The sequence below is a fragment of the Ailuropoda melanoleuca genome, chromosome 16 (assembly GCF_002007445.2).
Source record: "Ailuropoda melanoleuca isolate Jingjing chromosome 16, ASM200744v2, whole genome shotgun sequence".
NCBI lineage: Eukaryota > Metazoa > Chordata > Mammalia > Carnivora > Ursidae > Ailuropoda > Ailuropoda melanoleuca.
Genome location: NC_048233.1, coordinates 2,659,901 through 2,673,667, shown reverse-complemented (window position 1 = coordinate 2,673,667; position 13,767 = coordinate 2,659,901). Strand labels below are relative to the sequence as shown.

The window sequence follows — 13,767 nt, the reverse complement described above, 5'->3', positions numbered from 1 at the left end:
ATTGGCATAAAGCTGTTGATAAAATTTCTAATAATCCTTCCAATTTCATTGGTGTTGGTTGTGACCTCTCCTCTTTATTCATAATTTTATTAATTTGGGTCCTTTCTCTATTCTTTTGGATAAGTCTTGCCAGTGGTCTGTCAATTTTATTGATTCTGTCAAAAAACCAGCTTTTCTGTTGATCTGCTCTACTATACTCGTGGTTTCTAATTCATTGATTTCTGCTCTAATCTTGGTCAACTGCTTCCTCGTGCATGGATTAGGCCTGTCCCTCTGTTGCTGTTCCAGCTTCTTGAGGTGAGAATATAAAAACTGCATTTTAGATTTTTCTATTCTTTTGAGTGAGGCTTGGATGGCTATGTATTTCCCCCTTAGGACTGCCTTTGCAATATCCCATAGGTTATTGACCGTTGTGTTTTCATTCTCGTTGGTCTCCATAAATTGTTAAAATTGATTTTTGATTTCCTGGTTTATCGAATCATTCCTGAGCAGGATGGTTTTTAGTCTCCAAGTGTTTGAGTTTCTTCCAAATTTTTCCTTGTGGTTGAGTTCCAATTTCAAAGCGTTGTGGTCTGAGAATATGCAGGGAATAATTTCAGTCTTTTGGTATCGGTGAAACCTGTTTTGTGTCCCAGAACATGGTCTATTCTTGAGAATGTTCCATGGGCTTTAGAATAGAATGAGTATTCTTTGGTTCTGGGGTGTAGTGTTTTCTATATATCTATGAGGTCCAACTCGTTGAGTATGGCATTCAGAGCCTTGTTTCTTTGTCAATTTTTTGCATGGGTGTTTTATTTCTGATGGTGGAGTGTTGAGGTCCCCTACTATTAATGTATTTTTATCTATATGTCTCTTTATTGTGGTTAAGAGTTGGCTTGTGTATCTTGCTGCTCCCCTGTTGGGGGCATATATATTTATAATTGTCATATCCACTTGTTGGATACATCCTTTAAGAATAATATAGTGCCCTTCTGTGTGTCTAACTATAGTCTAGTTTAAAATCCAATCTGTCTGATATGAGAATTGGTACCCCAGCTTTCTTTTGGGGTCCATTGGCGTGAAAGATGGTATTCCATCCCTTTACTTTCAGTCTGAATGTATCTTTAGGTTCAAAATGAGTCTCTTGTAGACAGCAAATGGATGGGTCATGTCTTTTTATCCAATCTGCAACCCTGTGGCGTTTTATGGGAGCATTTAGGCCATTTACATTGAGAGTGAATATTGACAGATATGATTTTAATGATGCCATGTCGCCAGTAAAGTCTGTTTCTATCGATTGTGACTTTCTGTTCTGTATCACTCTTGGGGCCTTTTTACCTTTATAGAACCCCCCTTAATATCTCCCGTAGGGCTGGTTTTGTGGTTACGAAATTGGTCACTGACTGGTGATTCTGGAAGGTCTTTATTTCTCTATCAATTCTGACTGACAGCCTTGCTGGATAAAGGATCCTTGGCTGCATGTTTTTCTCTGAAAGAGCTTTAAAAATGCCCCCCCAACCCTTTCTCTCATTTCAGGTCTGTGTAGACAGGTCTGATGTAATTCTGATACCTTTGCCTTGGTACGTGAGAAATTTCTTTGCCCTGGCTGCTTTCAATACTGTATCCTTGGATCTAATATTTGTGAATTGCACTACGACATGATGTGGCGTAGGTTTGTCGTGGTTGAGCTTGGGAGGGGTCCTCTCTTCCTCTTGGACACAGATGTTTGTTTCCCTTGCTAGATTAGGGAAGTTTTCAGCTACAATTTGTTTAAATATGTCTTCTAGACCTCTGTTTTTCTCCACCCCCTCGGGGATGCCGATGATTCTGACATTGGATTGTTTCATTGAGTCAGTAATCCCCCATAACCTACATTCATGAGTGTGGATTTTTTTAAGTCCAGATTTTATTTTAGCTTTCTCTTCTACTAACCCATCCTCCAATTCACTGATACGTTCTTCTGCCTCATTCACCTTGGCCGTTAGAGCCTCTAGTTTTGACTGCATTTGGCTCATAGAATTTTTAATTTCTGCCAGATTCGCTCTCATTTCCACCCTTAGAGATTCTATATTTTCATTAACATTTTTGTTAATACTTTTTTCAAGTCTGCACATCATCTTGACCATTGTTACTCTGAATTCCATTTCTGGTAATTTGGTTACATCCATATCCTTTATTTCTGTGGCAGAGGCCACAGACTCATTGTCTTTTCTTTGCTGGGGGGGGGATTTCTCCTTCTCGTCATTCTGATGAGGAGAGATTGCGGGGTTGTCCAGAGCCCAAATTATTGACCGGGACCCAGGCCGTGCACCCTTGTTTTATAGGGATCTTAGGGTTGTGGGCTTCTTGCTTTTTCAGCCTGCCTTCTGGGGGAGGGACCTGCCATGCCGATACTCAGGCAACTGTTTGGGTAGAGTCTCCATGTCCCCTGCCAGGGGGGATGGGGGTGGGCACACTGTGAGCTGGTATTTCCAGGCTTTTGTTCTCTGGCGGCTTTCCCTGGCAGTTTGCTGTGCCTCTTCTGAGAGTCAAAGCAGCGGTGGCCGAATCTCAGCCTCTGTCTCAGTATAGAGGGATTGCGGACCGTTCTCCACTGATGTTCTGGCCACTTTAACTCTGTTTCTGTTGGTGCTGCTGAACCCTGCAGCATCCCGGGATGTGCGCCCCACACCCGGTGTCCCAGCCCTCACTTCCAGGGCCAGCGCGTCTCTGTCCTTTGTGTTTCTAACACCGCCAGCCGCCAGCCACCCCCACACGCTCCCAGAGCTCCCGGTCTCAGTCTGGTTCCAGTGAGTACACCGGAGCTCCGTTTCAGTCTGGTGGTGTGCTTTCCCCGGCTCACGGTCTCAGTCTGCTCTCTCATGGGTGCCGGTCCGCAAGTCCGCCTGCTCCCCCATGCAGGTGGCTACCGCTTCCTGGCGCCCGAAGGCAGTGGCTCCCTCCCCCTTTCGTTTATCTTCCGATATCTGTGCGCGGTTTCATGGCTCCCCACTTCCTACCTCAATACTCAGCGCTGGAGATGTTCATTTGTAGAGATCCAGATGTATCTTCCTGCGTCTCAGGCTGATTCCGTGAATGTTCAGGCTGGTCTGGTGCATATCCAACTCGGGACCGGCTGAAGAAGTGGTCCCCTACTCCTCTACCATCTTAACTCCAAGAGTTGGATTCTTATCTGATTCTGCCACCCAGAGGCCCTGTTAAATTTTTTTATACATATGTGCTTGTGGACATGTTTTCACTTCTCTTAGGGAGATATCTAGGAGTATAGTTGTTGGGTCATAGCATAGAAACATGTTTAACTTTATGAGAAACTGGCTGGGGTGCTTGGGTGGCTGAGTTTGTTAAGTGTCTGCCTTTGGCTTAGGTCTTGATCTCAGGGTCCTGGGATTGAGTTCCACATGGGCTCCCAGCTCAGTGGGGAGTCTGCTTCCCTTTCCCTCTGCCGCTTCCCCCGACTCATGCTTGCTTGCGCTTTCTCTCTCAAATAAATAAAATCTTAAAAAAAAAAAAGAAAAAAAGAAAAAAAACTATGGAAAACTGGCAGGGTAATTTCCAGAGTATTGGTATAATTTCACATTCTGGTTGTTCCACATCCTTGCTAACACTGATGTTTACATTTTAGCTATTCTAGTGGGTATGTGGTGGTATCTCATTCTGGTTTTAATTTTCATTTCCATAATTACTAATGATATTAGTAGTACGATGATATTAGTCACTTTTTTACTTGCACATTGGCTAATTGTATATCTTCCTTTTCCAAGTCTGTAAGTCTTTCATTTTTAAAGCATTAGCATGTTTGTTTTTATTTGTGTTACAGGAGTTGTTTATATATTCAGGATATAAGTCCTTTGACCGTTACTGTTTCTCCCAGTATGTGGCTTACCAATTTATTTTTATAATGGTCACTTTGATAAAAGTTTTGATACAGTTTTAATTTTGATTAAGTCCAATGTGTCAGTTTTTAAATTTATCAAGTGTGCTTCCTATCACAGTTGTCTAAATATATTTTACTTAGAAGTATTTAGTCAGATGAAGTGATGGTGAAAGATTTTGTGGACATAGGCCTAAGTATTTGAATTGCAAATATGATGCAGTAAGTAAACTTTCTGCAAATATGGGTGCAGGAATTAAATATTTGTTTGAAAATAATGGTAACAAATATATTTATTGGAGTTTATATGATAGAATTGGTGAGAGTCAGGAAAGCAAATTTATTTTCTCCTTATATACCCCATGAAGATTCCATCTGGTGTTCTTTGCTCTTAACAGTTCTGCTAAATCATGAAACAATCTTTTATACTGTCTGTTTACTACCTAAATTCATTTGTTTCTTCATTAATTTTTCAAAAAATTTTCATTAACTTTTAAATATTTCTTTTCTCTATTCTATTTTATTCCATTTTTACAGAAGCATGTGCAAGAGTCTTAGTCATACCTTATTTGATGATAGCCATGGAGAATATTAAAGGATTGTGTACAAAAAATATATCTCAGTTACTTTCCAGAAAGATTTATGGTTTTATCTATAAAAGCTTTGTATTTCTGTTGTTGTTCATATTTTCGTCCCCAGGTACCTTTTTGTTTTTATCAAGCTTCTCTTTCTGTCTATTAATTATACTTTTGAAAGAGTTGTTTCTATGTAGAGTAATGTGGTTAAATGTTTACATGTTGATCTTACATTTACCAGGTTGCTGAACTCTTAATGATACAGATGTCTTGTCTGTAATTTTTTTCTGAGTTTTCATCATATAATCCCATATAAGGACTGTTTCTTCTTTTCTGATTCTTACACCTTTTATTTCTGAGTACATTTGTTCTTAGTATTTCTGTAGTAGACTACAGCAGTCTGTCAGTTGCCTAGTGTAGTCACTTTCATTTTGATTTGCTTAATAATGAGATTTGATTTTTATAAGAAAGCACATTTAATAAAAATGTAAGTATTGAGATAAGATGTGAATAATCTTGGTTGGTTTATTCTGGTTTATGGATGTTCTTTGTGTATGTTTTATATTGTTTTCTCCAGAGAGAATTAATTATATAAATAATTTCATTGGGCTTCATCTCAATTTAAAATTTGGTGATAGTGTATGTGAAGGCGTCTAAAGCAATAGCACTGTACATGAATGCTTTTCTTTAAGACTGTAAGGTCATGATCTCTTTGTACTCTCAGTATCAGTCTTCCTTGTTTCTTCTCTTTCTCTGGAGAAGGTGGGGGAGGGATAAAGAAACTCTGTAGTTTCTGATAAGCTGTGGGCACAAAGTGACTTCAGTGTTGACATAGCTCTGTGGGACACAGACATCAGCTCCTGTCAGCTTTATGTTGTTTGCTGCAGCTGAATGTCAGCAGGGACTCCCTTCAGATTGCTAAGCTTCTTGCTTCCTCTGTGTATTCATTCAGCAAAATCTACTCCCCAAAACAGCAGTGCCAAGATTAGCTGTTATCACTTTCATAGCGATGGATATCACCTAACTCTGTTGTTTATTTTTCTTTCTTTTTCATTCACATACCAGTATTTCAGTGACTAAGTTTGGGGATTTTGTTAACCCTATTTACTTTTGTTGCAGGTGTTTGCAACTTTTGGGTTATAGAGAATGAAGAAAGAAGTGAATTTGATATTTAAGTGCTGCTGGAATGAATAGTATCTTTTTTGTAGCTTGTAGTTCTGCCATTTCAATTGTTATCGCTGAGTGTTCTCAAGTTAAACATTTATGGAAGTGGTTGTTAAAGGATCCCTTTGCTGGTCCATTTTACTTTAAGGTGGTGGGTTGTTTTTTTTTTTTTTTTTTGGTTATTTGGTTGTTATTTATAATGATAAGAATCTCTTCAACCCCGATATTGCTTAGCATGATATTTTTACTATTTTAATTTCTGGTTTGGGGTACTGTCCTTTATATACTTCCTCTACCAATTCCTTCTTCCCTTTTTCTGTCTTTCTGTTTGGCAAGTCAGAACAGGCTTTCTAGAGGACATAATGCCTGAGCTAAGAATAAAAGGATAACTAGGATTTAACTGGGAGTGAGAGAGGGAAAGGGCAAAGACCGCATAAGTAGAGGTGAAGGGGTAAATAATAAATAGTATGACAATTTGGGTAACTAAAAGTAAATTGGAATTTCTAGGACTTGTACTAAAAGGGGTTTCTTGTTACTTGAATTGTTGATTATCCCTATGAGTCCATGAAATATAAAATGTACAGTTGACCCTTGAGGGACGTGGGGGTTAGGGGCACCATTCCCTGCACAGTTGAAAATCTGCATATAACTTTTGACTCCTGGCGAAACTATTAATAGCCTACTATTGACTAGAAGCCTTACTGATAACATAGTCAGTTGACACATATTTTGTATGTTATATGTATTACATACTGTATTCTTACAATAAAGCAAGCTAGAGAAAAGAAAATGTTATTAAAAATATCATGAGGAAGAGGCGCCTGGGTGGCTTATTCGATTAAGTGTCTGCCTTCAGCTCAGGTCCTGGGATTGAGGCCCACATCAGGCTCCCCACTCAGCTTCTCTTTCTCCCTCTGCTGACCCCCCCCCCCCCCCCCCCCCCCCCCCCCCGGCTTGTGCTCTGTCTTTGTCAAATAAATAAATAAAATCTTAGGGAAAAAAAATCATGAAGAAGAGAAAATGCATTTACAGTTACAGTACCGTACTGTTTATTGAAAAAAAAATCCATATGTAAGTGGACCTATGCTGTTCAAACCCATGTTGTTCATTCGAGGGTCAGCTGTATTTTGACCTTAGGACTTCCCCATTTTGATAGCATTTTCATTTATTCTTTAACTTCTATTCTGGGTTGTACTAGCATAAAAATAGATGTTCTTACATTTTCTGGATTCAGTAGCAGAGAGTAACTGCTGGAATTCTAGTATAATTGCTTGTTCATTTTCTTGACTGTCTTTTTTAGAGGAGAATCAGCTCAAAGTAGAGGGTGAGAATGTTAAGTAATTTTAATTTATCCATTTGAATTCTGTGTGGTTTCTTGCATTGTAGTGCATCTCTTGCTGATGTTTAGATTAGTTTGAGAACTTGGTTTTGGTTTAATATTTGCTGCATAGAAAATAAATCCTCGTCATCAACTGAAGGAATAGTAAACTGATGATTAGAAGAAGTGAATTACCTTAGAGGCTCTTCCACTGTCTCAGTCTCTGAGATTCAGACTCATTAAATTACTCACCAAGTAAACTCACCTTCTAAAATGATAGAAATTAGAATACTTTCTTTTCATATTAAAGATTCATGAGTCTAGCTGATAGTGATCTCTAATAGGTTCCAAACTTCATTTGAATATATTGCATGTAGAGTAAGTGCTTTACATGTATGTGTCCCATTTCTCTCTTGAATATTGTTCTTAATTTACAATTTGTGATAGGGTATACTGCTTGTGGGTGAGTGTATCTGTGTAACTATTGTGTTCTATCAATTTTTAAGCTTTAGTTTTGGACAAGAACTCTATGTGCTTTGTATAGTACTAAAAAATACTTCTCTTTGCTTTGGATCAAACATGAATAAATGCAGGGATGCCTGGCTGGCTCAGTCAGTGAAGCATGTGACTCTTGATCTTGAGGGTTGTGGGTTCGAATGTCACATTGGGTGTAGATATTTCTTTAAAAAAAAAAACAACATGAATAAATCCAGAGAATATAGTTAACATTTTTTGTTAAGATTGTGTTTTGTATTTTGGATAGTTTGTTTTTAAGATAGAATTTTTTTGTGTTAGTTGGTAAAGAACTAATTGTTAGAGAAGATGAATAAATCATTGTGTTATAGGGGAAAGATACAGCTTTCCAGGGACTTGGTTTGCATGACTATCTACTGGCTGTTTACTTTCAAAATAATTTCTCAAAATTTGTTTTGGTCAATCTTCAATCAAAACTTTATTGAGTACTTACTATACCAAGCAGTCTGCTGTGCCTCAGAGTAAAGATGACAACCCCAAGTCCTAGAAAGTTTTTATTGAAGACAGAGACAAAGAAATACATTTTAGATTAGTCTGGTAAGTGCTGTTGTTTTAGGGATATAGTAACGTGGCAGTACAGATCAGAATATCAAATAGCCTGAGGGAGCTGTAAACTTGACTCACGTGACTTCAGTAAGAATTATTATAAGCTGTTGTTCATTTTACGTGAATAAAGTTACATAATGTACGCATTTATATGTTTCAGAAAAAATTGTTCTTACTTAACATAATATGGTGCAATACTGGTACTTTTTTTAGCTGGTCATCTTGACAAATAGTGCATTGAGTTCTTCATGATGTATTGTTTGTAATGATGACCATTTTCTTGTATCCATAATATGGTAGTCCCCTCTGCATTGCTTTGCTTTCTGTGGTTTCAGTTACTGGTGGTCACTTGTGGTCTGGAAGCAGACTTCATTTTCCCTTCTGATTTACTGTTAAAAAGTCACTAATAGCCTAACACTACTTCACAATGCCTGCGTCATTCACCTTACTTCAGTTTGTCACGTAGGCATTTTATCATCCTATATCATCATCAGAAGCTTGAGTACAGTACAACGAGATATTTTGAGAGAGAGAGAGAGACCACATTCACATAAATATTATTACAGCATGTTGTTATAATTGTTCTATTTTATTTTAGCTTTTTTTTGTTAATCTCTTACTATGCCTAATTTATGAATTAAATTTTTATCATAGGTATGTATGTATTGGAAAAAACATAAGATATATAGGATTTGGTACTATCCATAGTTTTAGGCATCCACTGGCGGTCTTGGAACATATTCCAGTGGAAAAGGGGGGGTAATGTATTTTTTTTTCTCCTAACTAAAAAGAGCTCCAGAGACTACAAAGTTCTGTTATTTTAGAACTGAGGATAAACTGGATCAGTGTTGTGTTGTTCCAAGAAACTAATGATTATATTTGGGAAGTTCTGCCTCACAGGAGCTTCTGATATTTATCTAAAATATATTGTATGAAGGGTTGCTGTGATCTTTTGCCATTTTTGCAGATAGGTTTATTAGAAAAATAATACAAGTCATAGTCCCTTTCAGAGATTTAAGATTTTTCATTACTGTTGTTCACAGTAGCCTACCATTTCATTGAGATACAGCTTGGTGTACTAATAGCAAAATCCTTGGAGGAAATTTTAAGCTGTTACTTTTCCAGTCTTTCCAGATCAACTGAATGTCAGAGTGAAAAGTGGTAGACTAGTAAGTGTTGGTATAACATTTGGAATGTGAGAAGAGTGAGATGTTTGGAGAGTGTCATGAGCAGAATTCCCAAATAGAAATTCTCTTAATGTCTTGCAACTGAGATCTTCCCATTAAATTCAATCTATCTGTTTTTGGTTGATCATTATAAATGTCTGTGAGATGTGCAAGTTTGCTCATTTTATCATCTGTATGAATATGCTGGAGAAGGAGTAGCCTGGCTTCTAGCCTCCTGCTTCTTTCTTCTCCCAAGGGAATTGACAAGATTTTTTTTTTAAAAGTAAAGCTAGCTTGAATGTAGCCTAAAGTAGGGATGTTGATTCCTATTTCAGTGGAGAAGATTGCTCTGTAGCTTTCTAGGCTACCAGACCATCATTTTATTTCTCTTTCATAGTACGATGGGTGCAAGCAGAGCTGAATAAGTAGATACATTAGTAGCTGTAATTTATTTTTTCACCAAAATGACAATTGCCATACTAGATTTAATCATAAATGCTAAAGTATATGTGAGGCTATTAGCTATAGTCAACATCTGGTTCTCCTGACTTGAATGGTGATGAATGTCCAAAAAAGATTATCATTGTTGAGTTTAACTTCGGTTATTTCCCTTTGGGATAAATTCACTCAGACTTTATCTGGGTTTTTTGACTTCCAGAGGTGAAGAAGGAAAGTAGAATTGATCATAGATTTTAGAGAATTATTAGTATTTTGACACATCTTTTTATTAAAGATTTTGAACTCTAACAACTCTTAAGAATCTTTACAGGGTGATGCTGACAGTTAAATGCATTTAAAAAGTCCTATTCCTGAATTAAAATATCTGATACTTTTATAAATTTATTCTTGGTACGAAAAAAGCAGTGCTTTTCAAGAGTTTGAAGATTACCAGAGTTGAAAATTCACTACTTGCTAAAGCATAAGAGCAAAACCAGAAACCATGAAAGAAGCAGTTGGTATGTTTGTACTAAAAAAAAAAAAAAATTCTCTATAATAGTCACCATAAACTTTGTTAAAAGAAAAATGACAGGCTTGGAAATATATTTGTAACATACACAGAAGGCAAATTTTATTTAATCCACTTAGGAAAATAATCAAATGGCAAAGAGCAAGAACAGATGAGTCACAAAGGAAGAAATACAAGGTGCCAGTAGATATGTGGATAGATATTCAGCCATGCTTGTAATTGAAGAAATGCCAGTAAAAGAAAGAAAATACCCAGAGTTTTCAAATGTGTGGGAAATGGCCACTCCCAGATATGGTTTGATATAAGTTTAAATGTGTACAGACCCTTTTAGAGATAATTTTAATATATATCAAAATTATAATTGCATATCCTCTAATTCCACCTTTGAGAATTTATCCCTAGGAAAAATTTGGATACGTGTACAAAGATAGACATAGGAAGGTGCCTGTTGTAATAGTGAAAACTGAGAACCACCCTAAATATTTATCAGTAGTCATAAATAATTTAATATCCATACATTGGAATTTTATGGCAGGCATCAGTTTTTCCTCATTTTCTTTATTGTTGTAAAATACATCTTACATTTACCATCTTTTTTTTTTTTTAAGATTTTATTTATTTATTTGACAGAAAACACAAGCAAGGGGAGCAGCAGGCATAGGGAGAGGGAGAAGCAGGCTCCTGCTGAGCAGGGACCCCATTGTAGGGCTCGATCCCAGGAACCTGAGATCATGACATGAGCTGAAGGCAGATGCCTATCCAACTGAGCCACCCAGGCGCCCCTTACATTTACCATCTTAACTTTTTTTCAAGTGTACAGTTCAGTGACATAAAGTACATTATGTTGTGCAAACATTACCACCATCCATCTCTAGAACTCAGTCTCCATACCTGTTCAATGATTCCCCATCCCTCCTCAATCCCCACTTTTTCCAAGACCTGGCAGCCACTCTTCTACTTTCTGCATCTATAAATTTGGCTACTCTAGATACCTCTTGTAAGTGGAGTCATATAATATATGTCTTTTGTGACTGATTTATTAGCATAATATCAAGTTTCATCCATTTCGTAGCATGTGTCAGAATTTCATTCTTTTTTAAGTTTAAAATATAGGTTTTTTTTTAAATTTAATTTTTGAGTGGGTAGTACATCTGTTTAATTCAAATTCAAGAGGAAAGTTGGGAGGAGGGAAGATTTGAAGCAATTGCTAATTGGCATGGATTTCTCTAAGGGGTGATGGAAGTGTTCTAGAACTAGTAGTGTTCGATGTACAACTTTTAATATGCTAAAAAGCACTGATTGTACACTTAAAACAGATGAACTTTATGGTATGTTAATTGTATTTCAGTAAAGCTATTACTAAAAAAAATTCAATGTCAGTTATACTTCAGGTAAAAAAAAATTCAAGAGGAATACAATAAATTTCTAGTAAAGTATTCTTACAAGTGGTCCCTCAACTATTCTAGTTTTACTTTTTTTTTTTTTTTTAATGAGAGAGAGAGAGAGATAGGGAAGGGCAGAGGGAGAGGGAGAGAGGGAATCCCAAGCGGGCTCCATGCTCAGCACAGAGCCCATTACAGGGCTTGATCTCATGACCCTGACTGAGATCATGACCCGAGCCGAAATCAAGGGTTGGACGCCCAACCGAGTCACCCAGGCACCCTCTAGTTTTACTGTTTTAAAAAATTATTTCTTATGTGACTTTCCAGAAATATTTTTATTTCTTATAAATATTTGATTTATAGTAAATAGTAAATATTACTCCCTCCCTTTTAACAAAAGTGGTAATAAATTGAACACAGTGTTCTGCATCCAGGCAGATATCTCTGAAGTCTGTTTCTCTTAGTTTTAGGTAAAAAGAGTTTTTTTTTTTAATTACAAAAGGATTACATGGTTAAATAGTATAGAAAACTATGAAAAAAATGTAAAAACTGTCCATACCCAGAGAGAGTCATTGGTGATTGTTTCTAGATCCTTTTAGACTTTTCTCTCCATGTATATATACTCTTTTAAAAAATTAGAATTGAGATCATCCAATACTTGGTATTGTGTAGTTAGCTTTTTTTTTTTTTTTAAAGATTTTTTATTTATTCGACAGAGATAGAGACAGCCAGCGAGAGAGGGAACACAAGCAGGGGGAGTGGGAGAGGAAGAAGCAGGCTCATAGCAGAGGAGCCTGATGTGGGGCTCGATCCCACAACGCCGGGATCACGCCCTGAGCTGAAGGCAGACGCTTAACCGCTGTGCCACCCAGGCGCCCCTGTAGTTAGCTTTTTTATACTTAAAATGATACATTGTGATCATAGTTTTTAATCAGTAAATATAATACACATTGTTATTTTTTTTATGGGTGCATAGTATTAAATTGGGCATTTTTCATTTACTGTAGCTCATCACCTATTAATATTTAGGTTGTTTCTAATTGTGTCACTATTACAAACAAGAATGAGTATCTTTGTACATACACCTTTGTACCCTTGCCACATTGTTTCTTTGAGATATTTACTACACTGCTACTAGTCTGCCCAAATTTTTCAACAATATATGTTTTTAAAATACAAACTACAAAGATTTCCACGATATTATTAACTCTATGAAAAGATGGTGCAGGTATTTAAATCCTTATTTATTTTTAAATATGAGGACTCTGAAATGCAGAAAGTGGCGTTGTGTCCAAAATTGCATAGCAGTTACTGTGAGAGCTGGTGCTAAAATCCATGTCTTCTGATTGTGGGTTCGTGTCCTTTCCGCTGTGGCATACTGCTAGTCCTTAAATACCTTCAATAGAAGGAGTGATTTTGTTGTTGCTTCTTCATTTCTAAAAATATGATTCTTGTGACATACTTTTAGATTCTTTGTATAATAGCTGCAATTTATCCATTCAGATTAAAGGTTCATATACCTTCATTAGGGGTACAGGCTAAAGATATGCCCTCTCATTTTGTAGTTTATCTGCATTAACATCTTCATTTAATTACTCACCTATATTGTTATCTTTCCCTGTATGAAAAGCTCTGATAGTCTGTTTTTTTCCCCCCTTTTTTGAAAGCTTCAAGCTGTGCTATTTTCTCTGAGTAGTACTAGTTTCAGTAGACTGGGAGAATAGCTTTGATTTCAGTGAAATCTCCATTTACTGTGTGATCTTGGGCAAGTTACTTAAATTTCTGTAAGACTAGTATCATCATCCATAAAATCAAAATAATAGGACATGTGTCATGAGGATTAAGTGAATTAACACATAAAAAGTGCTTGGCACAATTTGGCACAATTTAGTTGATACTACTCATTAAATGTTAGTTATTAATTATGTGAATTTAAATCCTTAAAAGTCATTTTGTGTTTTGATACCCTTTGTATTTTTTGGTAAAACTTTTTTTTTAAAATTTATTTATTTGAGAGAGAGTGTGCGTGAGCCATGGGGGGAGGGGCAGAGGGAGAGAGGATGAGAGAGAGAATCTCAAGCAGACTCCCTGCTGAGCAGGGAGCCCAATGTAGAGCTTGATCTCATAACCCAGAGATCATGACCTGAGCCAAAATCAAGAGTTGGACACTCAACTGACTGAGCCATTCTTCAGGCACCCGTTTTGGTGAAACTTTGTATGATGTGTTTGTATTTCTGTAGATTTCCCCTTTTTCCTCCCCTCCCC

At 36.9% G+C, this 13,767-nt stretch overlaps 1 protein-coding gene across 12 annotated transcripts in view; it reads left to right on the top strand.

Moving 5' to 3' along the window:
- ERC1 (ELKS/RAB6-interacting/CAST family member 1) overlaps positions 1-13,767 on the top strand; it is a 536,559-nt gene that overhangs the window by 80,109 nt on the left and 442,683 nt on the right. The gene's annotated exons all lie outside the window — the stretch shown is intronic.